The sequence below is a fragment of the Cynoglossus semilaevis genome, chromosome 13 (genome assembly GCF_000523025.1).
Source record: "Cynoglossus semilaevis isolate Cse_v1.0 chromosome 13, Cse_v1.0, whole genome shotgun sequence".
In the NCBI taxonomy this organism is placed as follows: Eukaryota; Metazoa; Chordata; class Actinopteri; order Pleuronectiformes; family Cynoglossidae; genus Cynoglossus; species Cynoglossus semilaevis.
This window is the reverse complement of record NC_024319.1, coordinates 575,568-583,427: the sequence shown is the minus strand read 5'-3', so window position 1 is coordinate 583,427 and position 7,860 is coordinate 575,568.

Below are 7,860 nucleotides of genomic sequence, written 5' to 3'. Positions count from 1 at the left end.
GGATTCACATCAAAGCACATAAGCACACCATCCAATTAGGAGTGTTTACTGTTTAGATTGAAACGCTCGCCGTTCCACCGCTAAACCCAATCTGTATATCAGTAAACAAACAGCGCACGTGTGTGTGAGTGTGTGTGTGTGTGTGTGTGTGTGTGTGGTGCCATGTTTTTATGTATGAGTTCAGGTTATTGTACGGCCAGGTTCCGTGCAGCCGTGTTTTTTCTGTGTTGTGTTTTTATGCATGTCAGTGGATCTGCAGGGAGTTTCTCCTCCACACGGAGGCGACAGAGAGACAATGTTTCCAATACTGTGTTTTTATTCTTTATAAACGGGATTAATGAGGCTGCTAAACACACTTTATGACAAATGATTTCTGTCGGTGCCGACGCCTTCATGTCAGACCTGATATGAGGTTCCAGTGCCCGCACAGGGGCAACTGTGGAGACGTCTATTGTGTTCTAACAGGAAGGTCATTGGTTTGATGCTCACTCAAAAACAGGTGTGTGCAACCTGCGGTTCCAGGGCCACATGCAGCTCGTCGGCCTCTTTGCGTTGGTGACATTGGTGTCGTGAGATTGTCTTTAACCCTAAAGAAAAACATTCAGAGAGGAAACACTGCCTCCAGTGGTCTGTGTTGTCATGGCATGGGTAAAATGTGTCTCAAAACCGAAGTTCTATCTGTCTAACATTTTTATTATGTGCCAGTCTTGACAGGGTTCAAGTTTATGATTAAGACAAGAATTTCTTTGTTTGCCCCCTAGTGGTGAAATTCATAATTAGGACCAAAACGTTCTCCTGCAGAGACAGAAACCTTCAGACTCGGACTCGTAGCTGAATTTCATCAGTGTTTTTTAAACTCAGCCGTTCGTCCTGGTCTGTTTTACAGGAATCCAGTTTGAACCAGTTTGTGTCTCAGTCGTTACGTTATTTTTTAAAATCTCTCTCCCCTCACAAACAGGTAACGCTGGCAACACCTGTCACTGCACACGTCTGAGGGTGTGTGTGTGTGTGTGTGTGAGTGAATCCTGGTGAATATAAATATGTCTTATTAACTCATAGGACAGGTGACAGAAATAGACCGGCAGGAACAGTGTGTGTGTGTGTGTGTGTGTGTGTTGTACTTTTCCCTCCGAGTCCAAAACAACAACATTCATTCAGACAAACTAATGAGTGAAGGTGACGTTCTGTGACTTGTGTCGCTCACACACCTACAGATCGTCTCCAGACCGGGGGGGTGAGGGTGAGGGTGAGGGGGTGAGTGACGGGGAGTGGATTAGCCGCGGTTTGATTGAGCGTCGGTGCTGTCTGTTGACATCCGTCTGCCCTGGGTCACAGCCACACAGTCTCCTTGGCCAAATGGCCGTTTGCTTCTTTGCTTTCACATCACTTACCATTTGACTCCCATCAGCAGCTGTGCCACATTTCAAATAAAAAAACGCCGGCCTATTAATTCCCAAACTATGGGACCGGGCTAGAGGTGAATGTGCAATTACAGAATTAAATCAAGCCCCTGTTTAGCCTGTCAGCGCTGACAGAAATGATTTGGCTGAATTATTAAAGGCTTCCACCGTCTTTATCTGCTGCTCCGTGTGTGTGTGTGTGTGAACACACACCTGGCTGTGCCGGTGTTCACGCCGCGCGTCTAATTGTTCTTCTTACGTAAGACTGTTACTGCTCATGTTTTTTTTTTTTTTTAATTTGAAATTAGTCAGTCACTGTTCATGCGGAGGAGGAGGAGGAGGAGGAGCCGCTCCAACCGACCCGATGTTTACCGTCGTCTTTCAGCGGTGTGAAAAGACGGGGGGCGGGGGCTCAGTGCGGTCTTTGAGCCAGTTGTGCTAATCCTGTGGAAACTCCACGCCGTCATCGTGGTTTCAGGCCCACAGTGTCAGACACACTTTAATTAGCTACCTGTTCAGGCAACACAAAGTTCTAATGGGATCATTATTACAACCGTGAAATGGTGTTAAACACACTCCAGATTTCACACACACACACACACACACCCACTCATTATTATTGAGTTAAATATTATTGTTTAAATATAAGCTGGGTTTTTTTTGCGTTAAAATAAAATTTGTAAATATTATTGTTTAAATATAAGCTGGTGTTAAAAAAAAAAATTAAAATGTTCATGCTGTTTTTTTTTGGCTCTAACAGCCGTAAAATACTGAAGAACAATAAATCAAGACGAGGGCTTTGACCTGTGATTGGACAGTTTGTCGGCCAATGACTGACCTGTTTATGCAGCTGTAATCAGTGAAGACGGTGGTGGTGAGGCGGGGGTCTGCGGTCAGTGAGTCAGAGACCAGGGTCTCAGACCTGCGTCAGTTTATGGTGTTGTGTTTGTGTGAAGTCTGACGGTGGTTTTTTTAACCAACGATGTTCATCAACACTGTGTTGTGTGAGTTTCCATATTAGTTACTACGCAGCGTTGTGTCAGTCTGTCATGTTGTGCTTAATCAGCAGGAGGTATTATTGAGTTAAGGGGTTTCTTCTTCTTCTTCTTCTTTTTTTCTTCTTTTTTTTTTTGTTTTTTTGTTTTTTTGTTGCAGATTTTCAGTTTCTTCCAACAACTGGCATCAAAAGTGCAAAACAGGAACAGAAACACTTGACACATTCTTCTTGTTCTGGGTGGAGATTTTTCAGAAATCCGTCCAAGTTCCTTATTTTGACCAGTTCACTCTGAGAAACAACCAGTTTAACGTCCACTGGAATTAGTCGTTGTTTTCGTTTTTGGTTTGTTTTTTAAGGATTAATCATTTCGTGTTAAATAATTTTACCCTCTTGAGACACTTTCTAATGACCGTCAGGAGTTTGTTTGTGATGCCAAAGAATTTCTCCCTGAGGGGATCAATAAAGTAATTCTGATGCAGCCCACGGTCTGGGCTGCATATTTACTGCAGCAGGGTTCTGGTACTTTCTCAACGAAAACTACGATTCGTTCTGCTGGAAACAGAATACGTCAACAGGCGTCAATCAGATCAAGAAAACCATGACAGACTATAGATTTTTGAATAAAGACAAAACCAAGCCCTGTCTGTGTACTTAGTACTCGGAGTAATAGTAATAATACTTCAGTAAATCCAAACGTCAATATGTTGTTGGGGATAATTGTTCAGAAGTGTGAATGATTATCTGATGTTGTTCATGGTCTTCACCAGCTCCTGTTTAGTTGAACACAAGGCTGACGAAGCAGCAGGGATTGAAGAAAGATTTCAGTCTTTCTTTTTTTTTTAGTTTTTAATCACCATCTACTGCCACCTAGAGGGTGTTCTCTCTGTCATTGACAAATTATTTGCAGGACGTCGTTCGTATTCAGATCAGAAACTCACACACCAGCGCGGTTGTAGCCTGAGACAAACATGGCCGATGATCAGACAGCACGAGACGACCCGACCGGAAAAGCCCGGCTCACCTCAGGTGCTCTGGATCCACTCGCGAACGTCAGGTCAGTGAGCCCGGAGGAGACGGGAGCCGCAGTCAGTTTGGAGAAGGTCAGGCCGACACCGTCTCCAGCTCTGGGCCGCTCTGACCCCGTGAGTCCGAGTCGTCAAGGTCACAACATTTGGCTCGCATTTGTCGACACCACCCACGACCTTGGTGTTGACGAGTCCGTCCCGAATACATGTGGTATATTTCTGAGTACTTTTGACTCCTGCTGCCTCGGAGCAGCGGTCGTAGCTCTCACCGCAGGAACTTCCTGTCCTTGGTGTAAGTCGAGCCGAGCGTCGTTCTCTGTCCCTGCACCAAGAACCTACCGTCACTTTTGTATTAATTTTTTAACCTCGTTGTTAAACGTCTGACCAGTGGAAATTACAGTAGGTGAGAGTGTCAGAGACTCGGCTGTCGTGTCTCCTGTGAGTCGTTAGCGCCTCCTATAAGAGTCTGTCTTCGTCTTCATTTCCAAACTAAATAAAATATCTGTATTATTACAGCATAAAGTTCCTCACATTAAAACACACACCACACACACTCCCAACATCAGAACTCTCCTCTGCTGTGCATGTATGTTACCACAGTGCCCTCTGTAGGACATGATGGGTACTGCACCTGTCGTTTGTGTTTGTATTTGTGTTTGGCCCACATTGTTGCACACACAGGTGCTGTTTAACAGACGGTCCGCTCTGACAAAGCCCATAATCTTTAGACAAGCTGTTGTTCCAAACTACGGCTGTTGATGGCGCTGCTTCCTCCAAGTGGCCCCCGCTTTCTGTGTCATGGCATCATGTGCTGCAGGTTTTGGTTTTTATATCAGGAAATGTGTGTTTGAGATTAGAGTTGGAGTTTTTTTTATTATTTTATTTCTACAAAACTGTGACGGAAACGAAGTAACTGGAAAAGCCTCATTACCTGAATGTGTGTGTGTGTGTGAGGGCGATTATCTGCTTATGCTATTTTGTAGGTATAGCTATACTTGTGGGGACATACTGCAGTTTTAAAGCTTCTCTGTCTTTGTGGGGACATTGTCCAGTGAGGGATTATTTTTGAAGTTTAAGGTTAAATTAGGAGTTAAGATTAGGATTAGGTTCAGATTACAGTTAGGGCTAAGATTAAGATGAGACGTATATTTGTTGTAGCCCAGGTTAGGGGAGAGAGCCTGGATTATATTTATAGGACGTGCTCACAAATCCCAAAAACCAGTCTGGGTGTGTGTGTGTACTGGTGCTCATTGATCGATCGTAAATCAATCAGTCAGGAGCCGGAAACCAAGTCAGTTCTGTGCCCTCGTCCAGAACAGGAAGAAGGAAATGAGTGACAGAACAAAGAACAAAAAACAATCACTTGTTTTGTGGGCGGGGCTGGAGGCTGACCGGGCAGAGACGACGGTCAGGGCGTGAGGGCAGCAGCAGACGGCCGGTTTAAAGATCGCAGCTTCGTTTTCTCCGGCACAGGATGAATTGAAAAAGTGCTGTTGAGGGTTGTGTGTGTGTTCTGCATGAATAATTCTGATCATAAAAAGGAACGTTCTGAAACGTTCTCCGCTCATGGTTCTCAGCTGCTCGTCGCCATCACGGCTGCTGCGTACAGATTTACTGGAAACTGCTGAACATTTTCTGCTCTTTAACTAAAATCAATGGCCTAATTACCCGTCGGAGAAGGAGAGTGGGGAGTAAAAATAGGGAGCACATAATTATCTCCGCCGCCGCAGCATCAGCCCACATTATACATCAAACACTTATGCAGCCAACGAGTGGCGTTCACTGGTTTCACCACAATATCTAGATAAGAGACCTACGAGCAAGAAATACGTGTCAGTTATGACCACGGTGTAAATTAGTATTGAAAATATATTAACATGGGAATTAAAAAGAAAATGATCGTCACGTTACTACGTTGGCAGAACGACTCGCACGTCCAACAATTCACCGTCCGTTATCCACATTCTTATTTACGCACCCTTTTGTTTCATTGAAGCGCTTTGAGTTTAAAATGCCATCTCTGCTCCCAGCAGGTGTTTGTCGTAGCTTCAACTTCAGCTCAAATGATTAGTCGTCGGTAATCGTGATCAACGCGGCCACGTTACCTGGTTAGCGCTGCTGCTTTAAGCAAGAACGTCATTGGTTGAAGCCCTGACTGAACCTTCTGTCTTCTGTGTTTTCATCCGTCCTCTCGATCGTAATTCAATATGTTTTCATAGAGGAAAATGGAGCAGTACCACAGGAAGTTGTGGGGGGCAGTAGTGAGTGTAAATTGTGTCCTTACTGCTTAGGCTAGGCCCTGTTTACACGGCTGAGATACGTTAAAATATGACTACGTAGCCACTTAGTGCTTACACGGATCTGGCACAAGAAAATAGCTCCTGTAATACATATGCCAGACCTGTATGTGGCGCTGTATTACCCACGCTTTAACACACTAATGTTTAAAGAATTTGTAGAGTTCAGAAAAACAGAAAATAAAGCTTGTAAACTGTAAACAAACTCGAAAGAGAACAACGAAAACGCGGAGGTGGCTAACTGTAGCGCACCAAATAGCCAAAATAGCTAGCTAGAAGAGGCGTGGTCTCTGTCATTGTTATTGGGCGACTGGGTTGAAAGGTCTTGAACCTTTGAATACGTTTTACATCCAGATGATGAACGTTTCTGATTGGTAGTTGCAGTTGTTACTGTTGGACTATCGGATCTGTTTTGCTGCTCAAAAATCCCAAACTTTTTTGACAGTTATTCTTTGAGCCCGGAGTGAAATCTTCTGACATGTTTTTGACAAATTGACAGGAAACCCGTTGTCAGGCTGCTGCGTCACATTTTTATTTCACACCTCTGTGTTTGCAATACATCCTGTAATTACAGCGAGGCGCTCGTTCTCCCTCCGCCCTCACCTCCATCCATTCTGCAGGAGCGTCAGCGCGGCCTTGTTTGAAAGCTGAGCGTGTTTACCTGCAGAAGCGCTTTGCTTTGTCTCCTGTCTGCTTCAAAAATAAATAAAACCAGTCTCTCCTGGCCGGACAAATTTCCGACATTTTTTCCCGTACGCGGCCTGAGCGATTGAACCTTCTGTGCTTTTGAAAGGCGGAGATGAAACAATGAGCGTCGCTCGAGAACAGCCCTGTGGCGTTCACCGCAGCTCTGCACCGAGAACATTTAACAAAGAGAAACAGCCCATAATGATTAAGGCCACGGAGCGCACACACACACACACTCACACACACACTCACACACTCTGTGGCTGATCCATGTCTTCAGTTTATCATGGAGTGAAGTCTGTGATCCGTCAGATGAATACGTCGGTGCTGGCAGTGCAGCAGGTCCGACACAGTCGTCGGACAGAACTGTCGACCTGGTGTTTGTGTTGTTGACCTGAGGCTTCGAAGATCTAGAACTTTCCCAGTAGATCAGAAACTTTGCCTTCAGGTACGATCTCTCTCTCTCTCTCTCTCTCTGCCTCCGTCTCCATGTTTCAGTCTGATCTTCTTCTTCTTCTTCTGTGGTGTTTCCATCAGAGACTTCCTGCTCTGGAGGGATGACCTTTGACACCAGGTCACGACCTTGTTATCTGAGGACTGAAATCCACTTCTTTTAACTCTTCTTTCAGTAAAAAGAAAAGAAGCAATTCCGGTGGTTTCCGTCCTCGACCATCACCACCTTCAACTAAACTCAGTGACCGACTAATCTAATCTGATACTGTAGTCTAATCTAATTCTCTCTAATCTGATTTCATCTACTCTATAGTTTAATCTAATCTACCCTGATCTACTCTGGTTTTATCCACTCTAATCTAATCCAATCTACTACAATCTAATATAATCTAATATACTGCAGTCTAATTTAATCCTCTCTAATCTTATTTAGTCTAATCTGATGTTATCCACTCTAATCTAATCTACTTTAATCTAATATAGTGTAGTCTAATCTAATCCTCTCAGATCTGATTTAATCTAATCTGATTTTATGTTCTCTGATCCACTCTAATCTGATCTAATCTGATCCACTCTAATCTAATCTGATCTAATGTAATCTGATCCACTCTGATCTAATCTAATTCAACGTTGGATGAAGACGTGATGTGGTTGTTGTTTAACCCCAGGGGTCAACTACAGGTCATTAAAGTCACGGTGGTGAAACGGTGAAAACCGACGTCACGAATCCATGAAGTCGAATCGTCGTCACTTATTTTTACAGCTGACATAAAACCAGGAGTTTTTTTTTTTAATGAACCAGAACTCCTGCTGTCGCCACAAGGACAGAATGATGAACCACCCCTCCCTCCCTCTCTCCCTCCCTCTCTCCCTCACTCCCTCTCTCCCTCCCTCCCTCTCTCCCTCCCTCCCTCTCTCCCTCACTCCCTCCCTCTCTCCCTCCCTCCCTCCATCTTTCCTCTATAATAAAATGTCTCCCACCTCTGAGATAATATATCACA